We start from the raw sequence: 16,555 nt of genomic DNA on the forward strand, positions 1-16,555 counted from the left end.
AAATATATTAATCGTAATCCTTATATATATTATGTGCTGCATATTATATATTATGTAGACGTGTATTATATTTTATGTATATAAACACATACATATGTATTATATACTATCTACTAATAAATAAAATAAGACATGTTAGTATATATACTATTATTATGTATTATTTAATAAATAATAACATATTATGTTATTTTATATGATATGATAGGTAACCTTTAATATAAAATATATTATTATATATGATGATAATTAATAAGATTAAGTAAAAACACCGACACCCCTTAGCCCTCACACCACTCCAGCTGTCACTGTTTTTTCTTCCCTTTCTGTTGAAGTTCTTCTCAGTGTTGTCCATCCTCCCATCTTCATTTCCTTATCTTGAACCTTCCTCCTCCTCCCATCCCATCCTGACTTCTGCCCCATCGTCCCGCCAGAGGTCACCAGCAGCCTCTGGGTCACTGAGATCAGTGGGCGGTCTCGGTCCTCAGCTCGCCTGCCTGTCCGCGGCCTCTGCTGCTGCTGAGATGCCTTCTTTCTTGGCCCCCTCCTCTCCTGGTCTCCATGGGCCACACCCTTTCTTTCCCCCAACTTCTCTGGCTGCTCCTTCTCAGCCTCCTTTAGCAGACTATCTCCTCTACTGTGGCTTGGAGGTTCCTCAAAATCCCATCCAAGGCTCTTTGCTTGTTCTTTTCCTTCATCCATTTCCTTGGCCTCATCTGTACCCTAAGCTGGGTCATCAGTTATTGGTGGCCTCTCCAGCCAGACATCTCCCTGGAGCTCTAGATTCATCCCTCTGATTGCTCTGCTGGGATGTCAGCACCTCCAAACTCAACTCCTGACCTTCTCTAGGCCGACCCTTCTCCAGGGCTCCCTGTCTCAGGATGGGCTAAAGACCCTGCTGGGTTTGTCCCGGCTGCCCTCCAGCTCTGGTATGTGGCCCCGGAATGAGCATGGGCCTCAGCCAGGACAACTGGAGTCTTCCCCTGGGATTTTTCTAAGTGGATCTAATGGAGAAAACTCCCTGGCCTCTTGCACATGAAAGCCGCAGGCGTATGAGATGGGGGTCCTAGAGAAAACCTGTCTGCCACAAAGAAAATGGCGAGTCCAGGCAAAATCGAGGGTCTTGGGGCTGCAAGCTCATTCCAGTCCCCCAGGCCCCTGCCTGCCTTCCCGCATTGCTGCCCTTGGTTTGTTGAGCACCTCTATATCCACCCAGTAACCCCTCTTTTTTGCTTAAGCTAGTTTCAGTTAGGTTCTGGTCACTGGCCGCTAGAGGGTACTGACCACCACGACCCCTCCTCCAAACTGTCACAGCCACTGCCCATCAGGCTCCTGCCCAGGCCTCGATCCACCCACTCCTCTCCACCCTGGTGCGCTGTCACCTCTCACCAAGACCCCTGCACCAGTCGCCTTTCTGTCATCCCAGTCGCTCCCTCCCGTTCCAATCTGGCCACCGCACAGCAGCCCAGCCCAGATAGAGAGAAGCATGGCACCTTCTTCTATGTCTAGAAGTGCAGAAGGCAAGTCACAGCAAGACCGATTTTTGTTATTTGGAGGAAACTCACTTTCCAGTGGTCCCTCCAGCCGTATACATGGGGGGCAGAGTGCACCTCTTGCCCTGGGAAGAGAATACAACACAGACCCAGGGATTAGCAGTGTGGCCCATGATCTGCAGAACATGTCGGGGGTGCGGAGAGCCAGGGGCTGTTGGCATCAAGACCCAGGGCACCTGGAGAGTGAAGAAGCCAAGACACACCAGTTCTCCCTGCCTCTTGAAGTGAGGAAAGCACCCGTAGGGGGATTAAAGTGTGACCTAGGTCTGCTGGCTGGAAAGGACAAGCAGACCCCTAAAGAGAGTGTGGCTCGTGTTCCAGGCCCCATGAGAGCCCAACGGTCTGGTGGGAGCCGAGGCTGGATGCTCCACGGATCCAGCTCCCCAGCCTGGGGTAGAGCCTTCAGGAACAAGCAGAAAGCCCTTGACCTCTGTGGGGACTGGGCCGGTGTGAGAGCATCACCGCAGCTGTAGTGAAGTGACATCAGAGCCAAGTCGAGCCTCAGCGAAAGTCACAATGGCGGAAGTAGATTCATGTCTCTCCAGTTGTCTTCCTCGTGTTTGAGTACCAGGCTTCAAACCCAGTCTGCCCTGGGTGCTAGGACAATTCTAGATAGAGGCGGCTGGGGACGTCCTGAAGAGGGCAATGCTGGCCTTCCTGCCAACACGATTATGTGTAGACTAAATAATCAATGGAAAGAAAATAAGAGACATGGTCACATCTGTACCCCAAGCTTAGTTATGGCTCATGGGTGACATTTATAGACAACCCAGTGAGGTTTTAGGCCCAGAGCTAGAGGCCAGGGCAGCAAATGCCGCTGCCAGTAGTGGCACTGACAAGCCTCATCATACGGAAGCTGGGATTCGAGGCCTCCAGTCTCCTCCCAGAAGGAGCCTCGGTGTTGGGGAGATGGCTAAAAGATAAGATGAAGGTGCCTCCCTACGCGTCACCAAGGAAGTAGCCACCCAAAAATGCCACCCGTGGAAAATAAGCTGTAATCCTGAGCCGGATCACCCCTGGCTGATCTGATAAAAGCAGTGTTCTGGCCCTACAAGGGGGAGCACCAGATGAGCAGTGAACCAACCACCAGGCCAGTGCGGTTTCCTGCCTGTATTTATCATGCTTCAGTAACCAAGAATGAGAGGGAGAGAATTGAAATGCTCACCATTAAGATTTTAACGCCATGAGAGGCTTCCAAGTCTCACTGCATTTCAGTATCACCAAAAGAAACTCAGGTGGTATTTAGACCCCAGGGAAAGCAAAGGTCCCTTGGTTCCTCAACAACCCGGCAAATCCACCAGTCCTCTTAGACCAGACCTTGACAAGTGTCTGTCTTCTCTGTTATAACAAAGCACTTCCCACCAAGCCCGTCGTGAGCTTTTGTTTTGTTAATTAATGGAACTGAGGATACCTTATAGCCTTCTCAGGAACTTTGCAGAGGGCAGTGTTACTTCCCAGCCCCTCCTTAGGGCTTCTGCCCTTAGACCCCAACATGGGGTCCGCTGCCCTGGGTCCCACCCTACGGAGGGTCCTGCACTGACACTTTCTCTGGCCACGCCCTCCATGGGGGTGGAGTCAGCAGGGCCAAAGGAACATGCCCTTTGGTGCTACCCCATGCTCTGGAAATCCAGGACCCCAGAATTCCATGCCCCAGCAGCCCCTGACCCACTTCTGGTGTCTGCACAGTTTCTTCCCAGAGCTCATGCTCATATTCCCAAGGACTTACAGCATGGCCAAAGGGCAGCTGTTTGTATGGAGGGTATGGACAGAGCCTGGACGTGAGGTCTAGGTGTCCACATGTATGCACACAAGGCCACCTGTGGCATGGGATGGACCCCACATTGGGAAGAAAAGGCTCAGGCTAGTGGTTAGAGACTGGGGATCAGCTCTCCCCACACTGTCATTTTTTTTTTTTTGTGGGACTCCAGTGAGTCTGAAAAGTCTAAATTTGACCCTGGCCTTCCATCCTATTATGAATGTATATTTACAAAGGCAGGAATTTAGAAACTATTTAACTTAAAATGTTTAGCTATATAGGATGTGAGCTTCCGGTGTATTCTAGCCCTGCACTCCCGAAGGTCCAGAGCAGTTATGTTGGTCAGGTGTGCCCCTTGTTGGCCCTGCCGAGATTGTTGGAGGCAAAGACCACCTCTAGAGAGGAGGGGGTCCTGTTGCACGCTCTGCAGTCAGGATCTTCTGAACGGATTAAACGATGGAAACTGAGATCATCAAGCTTATATTTATTTATACACTACCAAATGTAAAATAGATAGCTAGTGGGAAGCAGCCGCATAGCACAGGGAGATCAGCTCGGTGCTTTGTCCACCTAGAGGGGTGGGATAGGGAGGGTGGGAGGGAGACGCAAGAGGGAGGGGATATGGGGACATATGTATACGTGTAGTTGATTCACTTTGTTATACAGCAGAAACTAACACACAATTGTAAAGCAATTATACTGCAATAAAGATGTTAAAAAAAAGTTTAAATTTATTTAAAATGATGCTAACGATGTGTGTGTGTGTGTCTGTGGGTGTGTGTGTCTGTGGATATGTGTGGTTGTGCTCATGTTTATGTGGGGGGGGGTGTATGGGGGGTGTGTGTCTGCATGTGTGTTTGTATGTCCATACATTAGTTTTAAGAATAGTAGAAGCTGTCCTTTAGAAGTCTGAAGTAGTGAAAGTTTTATGGTGTCCCCCACTGTATAATTCAAAATTAATCTTCAATTACCCAAAATTAGTCCCCCCAAATTCTGTTCCCCCCCGATATTATTTCTTCATTTTACAGATGAGGAAACTGTAGCTTAGGGATGTTGAGTGACTTGCCCAAGGGCACAGAGCTCATGAGCACAGGACCAGGAATCAGTCCAAGCAGGGTGGCTCCAGAGCTCTGGAACCCTGCTCACTATTGTGCGTGGCCTCTTGGCTGGGAGAACAGATTCAAATGAGCTGGGCCATCGTACAGGCTGCTCAAAAGGTGGGGACTCTGGAAGCCAGGCAGTGAATACTGGATATTAGATAAGTGTTAAGGGCTACTCAGAAATCAGATAGGTTCTTAGGTCTTGGATGAGTAAGGAGGCTCTCTGCTCATCCTTGATCCCTTTGCTGGTGACTAAAAGGGACTAAGGGCCATGACAGCACTGCTGGGGGTTGCCTGCCAAAACATGGAACAGTACTGTACTGCTTAGGTCTGTTTCTGCATTGGAAGTGGAGAAAGGAAATGTTGCCTTCTGGTGGACATCTTTGGTAGTGTCAGTAGGAGGCCCACCAGCCTTAGCAGGTATGGGGCAAGGAAGCTTTCTTATGTCCTAGTGGATGATCATTTTCAAGTGTCTTAAAAACCATTGTTTCGTATACTTTATTCATTTCTTTTTGTTTTTTTAGGCAGGATAAATGTCTCTGGTACTCCATCTTAGCTGGATTCCTAATGACTCACTTTCTATTGTTGTTTTTCTCTTCAATGATTTGGAAGCTATATTGCCTTTAATGAAAATTATCTCTAAATTTTTATAAATCATCTCTAAGTTCATAACTTTATATGTAATTGAACCAGTATTCCCGTAATGGTCTTAAAAATGAAAAATCTGGGGAGGAACCAAGATGGCGGAGTAGAAGGACGTGCTCTTACTCCCTCTTGCGAGAACACCAGAATCACAACTAGCTGCTGGACAATCATCGACAGGAGGACACTGGAACTCACCAAAAAAGATACCCCACATCCAAAGACAAAGGAGAAGCCACAACAAGACGGTAGGAGGGGTGCAATCACAGTAAAATCAAATCTCATAACTGGTGGGTGGGTGACTCACAGACCGGAGAACACTTATACCACAGAAGTCTACCCACTGGAGTGAAGGTTCTGAGCCCCACGTCAGGGTTCCCAACCTGGGGGTCTGGCAATGGGAGGAGGAATTCCTAGAGAATCAGACTTTGAAGGCTAGTGGGAATTGATTGCAGGACTTTGACAGGACTGGGGGAAACAGAGACTCCACTCTTGGAGGGCACACACATAGTGTGCACATCGGGACCCAGAGGAAGGAGCAGTGACCCCAGGGGAGACTGAAGCACACCTACCTGCTAGTGTTGGAGGGTCTCCTGCAGAGGCGGGGGGTGGCTGTGGCTCACCGTGGGGACAACGACACTGACAGCAGAAGTTCTGGGAAGTACTCCTTGGCGTGAGCCCTCCCAGAGTCTGTCATTAGCCCCACCAAAGAGCCCCCGTGGGTTCCAGTGTTGGGTTGCCTCAGGCCAAACAATGAACAGGGAGGGTACCCAGCCCCACCCATCAGCAGTCAAATGGATTAAAGTTTTACTGAGCTCTGCCCACCAGAGCAACAGTCAGCTCTACCTACCAAACAGTCCCTCCCATCAAGCCTCTTAGATAGCCTCATCCACCAGAGGGCAGACAGCAGAAGCAAGAACTACAATCCTGCAGCCTGTGGAACAAAAACCACATTCACAGAAAGACAGACAAGATGAAAAGGCAGAGGGCTATGTACCAGATGAAGGAACAAGATAAAACCCCAGAAAAACAACCAAATGAAGTGGAGATAGGCAACCTTCCAGAAAAAGAATTCAGAATAATGATAGTGAAGATGATCCAGGACCTCGGAAAAAGAATGGAGGCAAAGATCAAGAAGATGCAAGAAATGTTTAACAAAGACCTAGAAGAATTAAAGAACAAACAAACAGAGATGAACAATACAATAACTGAAATGAAAACTACACTAGAAGGAAAAAATAGCAGAATAACTGAGGAGAAGAAGGATAAGTGACCTGGAAGACAGAATGGTGGAATTCACTGCTGCGGAACAGACTAAAGAAAAAAGAATGAAAAGAAATGAAGACAGCCTAAGAGACCTCTGGGACAACATTAAATGCAACAACATTCACATTATAGGGGTCCCAGAAGGAGAAGAGAGAGAGAAAAGACCAGAGAAAATATTTTAAGAGATTATAGTCGAAAACTTCCCTAACATGGGAAAGGAAATAGCCACCCAAGTCCAGGAAGCGCAGCAAGTCCCATACAGTATAAACCCAAGGAGAAACACGCCGAGACACATAGTAATCAAATTGGCAAAAATTAAAGACAAAGAAAAATTACTGAAAGCAGCAAGGGAAAAATGAAAAATAGCATACAAGGGAACCCCCATAGGGTTAACAGCTGATTTCTCAGCAGAAACTCTACAAGCCAGAAGGGAGTGGCATGATATACTAAAAGTGATGAAAGGGAAGAACCTACAACCAAGATTACTCTACCTGGCAAGGATCTCATTCAGATTCGATAGAGAAATCAAAAGCTTTACAAACAAGCAAAAGCTAAGAGAATTCAGCACCACCAAACCAGCTCTACAACAAATGCTAAAGGAACTTCTCTAAGTGGGAAACACAAGAGGAGAAAAGGGCCTACAAAAACAAACCTAAAACAATTAAGAAAATGGTCATAGGAACATACATATCGATAATTACCTTAAACGTGAATGGATTCAATGCTCCAACCAAAAGACACAGGCTTGCTGAATGGATACAAAAACAGGACCCATCTATATGCTGTCTACAAGAGACCCACTTCAGACCTAGGGACACATACAGACTGAAAGTGAGGGGATGGAAAAAGATATTCCATGCAAATGGAAATCAAAAGAAAGCTGGAGTAGCTATACTCAGATAAAATAGACTTTAAAATAAAGAATGTTACAAGAGACAAGGAAGGACACTACATAATGATCAAGGGATCAATCCAAGAAGAAGATATAACAAATATAAATATATATGAACCCAACATAGGAGCACCTCAATACATAAGGCAACGGCTAACAGCTATAAAGAGGAAATCGAGAGTAACGAAATAATAGTGGGGGACTTTAACACCTCACTTACACCAATGGACAGATCATCCAAAATGAAAATAAATAAGGAAACAGAAGCTTTAAATGACACAATAGACCAGATAGATTTAATTGATATTTATAGGACATTCCATCCAAAAACAGCAGATTACACTTTCTTCTCAAGTGTGCATGGAATGTTCTCCAGGATAGATCACATCTTGAGTCACAAATCAAGCCTCAGTAAATTTAAGAAAGTTGAAATCATATCAAGCATCTTTTCTGACAACAACGCTATGAGATTAGAAATGAATTACAGGGAAAAAAACGTAAAAAACACAAACACATGGAGGTTAAACAATACGTTACTAAATAACCAAGAGGTCACTGAAGAAATCAAAGAGGAAATCAAAAAATACCTAGAGACAAATGACAATGAATACACGACGATCCAAAACCTATGGGAGGCAGCAAAAGCAGTTCTAAGAGGGAAGTTTATAGCTATACAAGCCTACCTCAAGAAACAAGAAAAATCTCAAGTAAACAATCTAACCTTACACCTAAAGGAACTAGAGAAAGAAGAACAAACAAAACCCAAAGTTAGGAGAAGGAAAGAAATCATAAAGATCAGAGCAGAAATAAACGAAATAGAAACAAAGAAAACAATAGCAAAGATCAATAAATCTAAAAGCTGGTTCTTTGAGAAGATAAACAAAATTGATAAACCATTAACCAGACTCATCAAGAAAAAGAGGGAGAGGACTCAAATCAATAAAATTAGAAATGAAAAAGGAGAAGTTACAACAGACACCACAGAAATACAAAGTATCCTAAGAGACTAGTACAAGCAACTCTATGCCAATAAAATGGACAACCTGGAAGAAATGGACAAATTCTTAGAAAGGTAAAACCTTCCAAGACTGAACCAGGAAGAAATAGAAAATATGAACAGACCAATCACAAGCACTGAAATTGAAACTGTGATTAAAAATCTTCCAACAAACAAAAGCCCAGGACCAGATGGCTTCACAGGTGAATTCTATCAAACATTTAGAGAAGAGCTAACACCTATCCTTCTCAAACTCTTCCAAAAAATTGCAGAGGAAGGAACACTCCCAAACTCATTCTATGAGGCCACCATCACCCTGATACCAAAACCAGACAAAGATACTACAAAAAAAGAAAATTACAGACCAATATCACTGATGAATATAGATGCAAAAATCCTCAACAAAATACTAGCAAACAGAATCCAACAACACACTAAAAGGATCATACACCACAATCAAGTGGGATTTATCCCAGGGATGCAAGGATTCTTCAATATACGCAAATCAATCAATGTGATACACCATATTAACAAATTGAAGAATAAAAAGCATATGATCATGTCAATACATGCAGAAAAAGCTTTTGACAAAATTCAACACCCATTTATGATAAAAACTCTCCAGAAAGTGGGCATAGAGGGAACCTACCTCAACATAGTAAAGGCCATATATGACAAACCCGCAGCAAACATCATTCTCAATGGTGAAAAACTGAAACCATTTCCTCTAAGATCAGGAACAAGACAAGGATGTCCACTCTCACCACTATTATTCAACATAGTTTTGGAAGTCCTAGTCACGGCAATCAGAGAAGAAAAAGAAATAAAAGGAATACAAATTGGAAAAGAAGAAGTAAAACTGTCACTGTTTGCAGATGACATGATACTATACATAGAGAATCCTAAAAATGCCACCAGATAACTACTAGAGCTAATCAATGAATTATTTGGTAAAGTTGCAGGATACAAAATTAATGCACAGAAATCTCTTGCATTCCTATACACTAATGATGAAAAATCTGAAAGAGAAATTATGGAAACACTCCCATTTACCATTGCAACAAAAAGAATAAAATACCTAGGAATAAACCTACCTAGGGAGACAAAAGACCTGTATGCAGAAAACTATAAGACATTGATGAAAGAAATTAAAGATGATACCAACAGATGGAGAGATATACCATGTTCTTGGATTGGAAGAATCAATATTGTGAAAATGACTCTACTACCCAAAGCAATCTACAGATTCAATGCAATCCCTATCAAATTACCAATGGCATTTTTTACGGAACTAGAACAAATCATCTTAAAATTTGTATGGAAACACAAAAGACCCCGAATAGCCAAAGCAGTCTTGAGGGAAAAAAACAGAGCTGGAGGAACCAGACTCCCTGACTTCAGACTATACTACAAAGCTACAGTAATCAAGACAATATGGTACTGGCACAAAAACAGAAACATACATGAATGGAACAAGATAGAAAGCCCAGAGATAAACCCACATACCTATGGTCAACTAATCTATGACAAAGGAGGCAAAGATATACAATGGAGAAAAGACAGTCTCTTTAATAAGTGGTGCTGGGAAAACTGGACAGCTACATGTAAAAGAATGAAATTAGAACACTCCCTAACACCATACACAAAAATAAACTCAAAATGGATTAGAGACCTAAATGTAAGACTGGACACTATAAAACTCTTAGAGGAAAACATAGGAAGAACACTCTTTGACATAAATCACAGCAAGATCTTTTTTGATCCACCTCCTAGAGTAATGGAAATAAAAACAAAAATAAAGAAATGGGACTTAATGAAACTTCAAAGCTTTTGCACAGCAAAGGAAACCATAAACAAGACGAAAAGACAACCCTCAGAATGGGGGAAAATATTTGCAAACGAATCAACAGACAAAGGATTAACCTCCAAAATATATAAACAGCTCATGCAGCTCAATATTAAAGAAACAAACAACCCAATCCAAAAATGGGCAGAAGACCTAAATAGACATTTCTCCAAAGAAGACATACAGATGGCCAAGAAGCACATGAAAAGCTGCTCAACATCACTAATTATTAGAGAAATGCAAATCAAAACTACAATGAGATATCACCCCACACCAGTTAGAATGGGCATCATCAGAAAATCTACAAACAACAAATGCTGGAGAGGGTGTGGAGAAAAGGGAAACCTCTTGCACTGTTGGTGGGAATGTAAATTGATACAGCCACTATGGAGAACAATATGGAGGTTCCTTAAAAAACTAAAAATAGAATTACCATATGACCCAGCAATCCCACTACTGGGCATATACCCAGAGAAAACCGTAATTCAAAAAGACACATGCACCCGAATGTTCACTGCGGCACTATTTACAATAGCCAGGTCATGGAAGCAACCTAAATGCCCATCGACAGACGAATGGATAAAGAAGATGTGGTACATATATACAATGGAATATTACTCAGCCATAAAAAGGAACGAAATTGAGTCATTTGTTGAGACGTGGATGGATCTAGAGACTGTCATACAGAGTGAAGTAAGTCAGAAAGAGAAAAACAAATATTGTATATTAACGCATGTATGTGGAACCTAGAAAAATGGTACAGATGAACTGGTTTGCAGGGCAGAAGTTGAGCCACAGATGTAGAGAACAAACGTATGGACACCAAGGGGGGAAAACTGCGGTGGGGTAGGGATGGTGGTGTGCTGAATTGGGCGATTGGGATTGACATGTATACACTGATGTGTATAAAATTGATGGCTAATAAGAACCTGCAGTATAAAACAAACAAACAAACAAACAAACAACTAACACTAAACTTTCTTTGGGTTACTTGTATGGAAATATGTTAATATAAATGTTTCAGACATTACATGAAATTTCTAAAAATCTTATATGTTCTGGTATAATGTTATAAGTCAAAATTCTAGTTATTACTTTAAAATGTATATCTCAGAAATAACTAAATTTCTTTGTCAATTGCATTATTATGAACCATCAAAACTTTAACCGTGGTCATTTTCAAGTCTTTTGTCATTTACAGACAGTTCTGGGTGTACTCTGATGCTTTTGCAAAAATGTTCCTATAAAAGGGTTTCATCTTCAAGGAATTCATGGAAAAGACTCTGACAAGGACAGGTTTCTGGTAACTGACTATACTGCTGAACTGAATGAATAAGCATTTTCAGAACTCTAATGGAAAACTGATGAATTCATAAAAGTGCTAACAAAAGATCAAGATAAAAAAAAATTCATTACATGGGACTGAGTGAACTGATGAGGATGATTATAATTTTTGTGACTTTCTGTTTGAATAAAAAAAAAAAAATCCCACAAGGACTCAGAGGCAAAAAAATATACAAGTCAATTTTCACTGCAAAGTAAAGGAGCTGTTACAGTGGAGGATTACTGGACTGAATGTCAATATTATGACATAGTGTGAGTGTGTTTCATGTTTGGTAATTGCAATCATTGTTGCTTTTGTTGTGGTCATCCATTTACAATGCTTGGTGTCAGTTTATTTATCTCTTGTAAAAATAAAACACAGTGTGTGTGTGTGGAAAAAAAAAAAAAAGAAAACTCTATTAGATCCCTGTCATCAATAATGATAAATTTAGCATATTTTACTTCTCTGCTGTTCCAAGTGTGTGTGTGTGTATTCCAATAACGATTTTTTTAAACAATTGCTTTAAGTTTGTTAAATTAACAATGAAAAACTAGACTTAGGTATAAATTTGTTTAATTTAATTGCTCACAACCATTTTTTAATCCCATGTCCTTCCCATTCTCATTTACTTAGATTGATTTCCCAATCAACTGGACACTTGATTGGCTAATTTTTTCCGGTGCTGGGCTTGGGATCCTTACCTGTCTAAACATATCTTTATGCTCTCCTCATTCATCAACAATATTCAACCTGCTGTTGACTGCCCATGCCTCGTTTTAATACGGCATTGTTTCTCATCATCAAAAAAAATTTTTTTTTCTTAGTTGAAAGTGCTCCCTTTTCATGACTGGCTAGTCTTTTCCGATAAGCGGATATTAATAAAGATTTTCTTAACCTTCTTCTTGTTTTTTGCAGTAACTCAGCTACATTGAGGAGCATCTCTCCCCGTTTCTCAGACTGGCTCCTGCTTTTGAACTACTAAATCATTACCGCACTATTTTTCTCCATGCTTATTCCTGAAAGAGTTCGATCTCTATCAGATTAAAGATGGTTCCCGTCAGAGATGTGTGGCTCTCCGTCCAAAGGTCCAAAGGAAGAGAGAAGGAAAGATTTCCGTTTCTAATGGTTACATTTCGTCAGATTAGAGATTATCTGTGTGGCAGCAGTGGAATCCTCAAAACTTGGCTGAAAATTTCCTTTTTCATATTTATGCGAGTAGCCGGCATTCGTGGGGGGTTCTGGCGCTCTGACCCTTGCCAGGATTCTGGTGCTGAGGCATCCCCTCTCTCCCCTTGTTACCCAGACCTTGCAAACAGGGTTCCAGCTGTGTGAATCCTGCACCTGGCTCTCTGCCTTGAGGCCAGGCTTGCCCTCCCCCAGCATTTCCCCAGTGTCCCAGGTGTCCCTCACTGCTATCAGCTAGCTGGCTTCCACTGCGGGTCCTTTCACCCTCCTCTCCAGGCAGGCTCTCCTTTCTCACGCGATTGGTTGACCCTAAATCTTCCCTCCAGCACTATATACTCTGAAGAAATTCCTCAGCGTTTCTGGCCGGTAGAGGGTACTCTGCTCCCATGTTTGGATCCCTTTTGTCCTTGCAGTAGAAATTGAGGAGGAGGAGGAGGATGCGGGGGGTGGGGAGTTGTTCAACCTGTGCCTTTGCATCAGCACCTTCAGCTGCAGCCAGCCTTATAAAGCGATGTCAGCACACTGACTATGGTCCCTGGCCTGATCAGTGCACACAGCTGTGAGAAGACAAGAGCTGAGACTTTGTGCTGCTTACAGGCAGTTTCCTTGGTGACTTCAGGAGAGGAGAAACTGATGGCTTTGGGGCAAGGGAGAACCTCGGCTCCTGGGGGGGAGCCTGTGGGGGCCTTGGGGCACCTGGATGCAGCAGGAGACTGCATTTTTTGGAACAGGTGGGCCTGGGCGTGATGATCGGATCTGCTTCTGTAGAGGTCTCTTTGCTCAGGACACTGGGCAATGGGCAGTAGTGGGAAGAACTTGGTTACCTAGAAGACCTCGGTTTGAATTTGGTCTTCACCACATGTTAACCTGTGGTTTATGACAGTTTTCTTATCTCTGAGCCTGTTTCCTCATCTGTAAACTGGGTAATGATAATAGGATCGCCCTTCTGGTTTTATGGGGATTAAATGAGGTGCTACGTATAACACACTTAAACAGCTCCTGACTGATGTGTGTGGACCCTCCATAAACACTGGGCTCCTTATTTGACTAAAGAAGAGTTGGGAGGGGGCAAAATGGCTCTTTCCTCCTCTTCTTCCTCTCCTCTAGTATCTCTGTTCCCCTTTTGCCCTTTAGGGTGACATCTTAGCTCTCCCCAGCCCTCTGATCCTGGCCTGACACCTCTTTCCGTTCCAGCCTGTGAACCGGCTCCTGCTGCTTCCCTACGGGGCCCACCCACATGTTTGTTTCTGCAACCCCTCCCCATCCCAACCCATCTAAATTGACCTTCCTCCACAGAGCTGTTTGCAAATCCACACAGCCTTTCCCTTCTCAGAGGACCGTAGCATTTTATTACCTCCCACCCTAGTCAGAACTCAATGATTCGTATGTCCAGGTTTCCACGCGTGAGGTTTCCAGGATAAAAGTGTCTGTACATGGAGCCCCTCTCTGGCTTCTGCTCCCCAGGGAGCTGGAAGAACTGGGTGGCCGACAGAGATGGGTCACACACCGGGAAGCCAAGCACAGTAGATTTACTACGGTAATATCTGCAGGTGAGAAGACAGCACGTACATACAGAAATCCACGGCCACAGATACCACCCGGCACCACAAACACCAAAGCAGCGGGGGGCTCAGGAAGTGGCTTTGGAAAGTTCTCTTGACAATCCGAGGGCAGCTTTGGCGCTCAGAGATTCAAACAGAAAACTGTACAAAACCAACCCATAAATATATATATATATTATATATATATAATGTGTGTATATATATATAAAATTGCAAAATAAAAGCCCAAGAAACGAATCAATCTGCATATCAGTGGCTCAAAAAGTGTTAGCGTAAAGGCAAAACCACTCATGGGGAAGATGCACAATCCGGGGGGCTGGCATTTCAGTAGCAGAAAGAGTATTTGCATGGAACCCCTATTTGAAACTTCACAATACTAGGAAAAGCTAAACACAGACCATGTATGTACAAGGGAAGACGATTGTCAGACACAGACATTTCACCGAAACCGTCCACAGCTCTAGAGAACACAGCACTCTACCTAGACCCCCATGTGCTCCACCACCAGGTGAGCCGGGCTCAGGACCATTTTTGCTCCCCACCCCGCCTCTTCCTGAGAAAGGGCGTGGGACTTAGCGGTGTAGCGTAGATTACAGGAATTTAAAGGTGGAGCAGCCGGTGGAGATCAAACAATCACCCACAAAGCGGGACCGATAGGCATGGGGTGCAGCTGAAAGGTGGGGGTGAGGTCCCCCAAATATATTCCCATTTTAGGAAGCCTTTGATGTATTTAAATGTAGCCCCTCTGTCCTTGGTCCAACTGTCTTCCTCCTTCTGGTTCACTTTAACAGAGAAGATCTGGCCTTTGCGCTTCTCAAAATTATGCAAGATAATTTGTTGGAGGGGAGAAGAGTTTAGGGTTTTTCTTGCTATTCTCCTCCCATCCCCTAAGCCCTCAAACCATTTTCTTCACACTAAAGATAGGGGATTTGCCACGTCACAGGGGGCCTCACCCTGCTGCTTGGAAACAGTGGGTGAGAAAAATCAAGGGCTGACTACACAGGGAAAGCTACTGGCTGGTACCTCCCCACAGCGAGACTCTGCTTCCAGCTCCACCTGAGTCCCTCCCTGTGCCAGTAACGGTGACCACTTCTCCTCCATCTTCAGGCCCCAATGTCTCATAGTGATGGCCCAACTCAGGGGGCAAGCTTCAAGGCAAAGGGCACCAAACATCAATTTGGCAAAACTTCATACCACGTAAGTACAAACCAACGCAAACCATAGCTTCTGTATTTTTAAGAAAACCCCCAACCAGAGATGCTTCCTAATCGTTCCTAAAAAGAGAAGCCTCTCTACATAAAAATGATGAAAGGCGCTTTCTCCACTCAAGAGAGACACCCCGCCTGAAACCCTACACTGGAGCCTGGGTGAGGTGACTTCTCACCACGGGAGGCTAACAGGGTTGGGTGTGCATTGGCGACAGAGCTCTACATGTGCACTCTTAGTTCCGGCAAAAAGGAATCCACGTCCAAGTGGACAGGTTGCTTAGATGGGGCGTCTGGAACTCATCACTCTACTGTGTACTGTGCACGCTTTTTCATATTGTGGCACCAGTGGAACTGCCCACAGATAAACATCCAGTGAGCATATTTCATGAGTCAGTTCAGGTCTCTGACTTTTTAAAGTATCCCTCTCAGAATAGATGTGGATCAGTGATGATATAATGTCCCATCACGTTTTGAATTGTGGGGAGCCCTGTCCTTTCTGCGGGGGTGGAGAGCATAGATTTGCATAGATTTGTCCCCTCCTTCATTTCTTCTCAGACTCTTTGAATGTTATTGTCTTAGAGAGTTCACTTGGGCTCATATGGTAGAGAAGATTTTAAGAGACCCGCTTCCTCTGTGCTCGGAGAGGCAAATGCAATGTGGCAACCACCTCGAGTACTGCTGCCGACCTGCACCAGTACCCAGGGGAAGGGCTGTAGTTTTTCTCATTTGTTCAACAGTCAAAAACTGAGTATTCCTGCCCGGAGCTAGAGCATAAAATTCACACCGGTACAAAAGATGGCATAGAGGCCGAGGGTAGGCTGTGTGTCTATCTGCCCCTCTGACTACCTCCATGGAGAAATCCACACTTCCTTTTCATTTTTTTAGGCTTTCAGAAGTGAATTGTGATGTTGGGTGAACGGTTCTTTCAAATCCACGGCAACCAGAGAAGTGACCTCATAGCACTTCTTCCCGTGTTGACAAGGATAGTAGCCCTCTGTGATGGCAGTGCCAAATGACATCTGCATGACTGTCTTGCCACGTTCAGGAGTGAGTGACACTACTGGACAGGGAGCAGGATGCAAGGCTCAGAGCACACAATCAGTGGTATAAGGGTGATGTTTTCCAGTGGGGCTCTTACTGGACCAGACTTCTCATCCAAATCCACTCAAGTTCTTTGAAAAGAATTTATCTGTCTGCAGAGGAAGAGCCCCATTTTCCTTACAG

Source organism: Eschrichtius robustus, chromosome 15 (assembly GCF_028021215.1).
Source record: "Eschrichtius robustus isolate mEscRob2 chromosome 15, mEscRob2.pri, whole genome shotgun sequence".
NCBI classification, from domain to species: Eukaryota; Metazoa; Chordata; class Mammalia; order Artiodactyla; family Eschrichtiidae; genus Eschrichtius; species Eschrichtius robustus.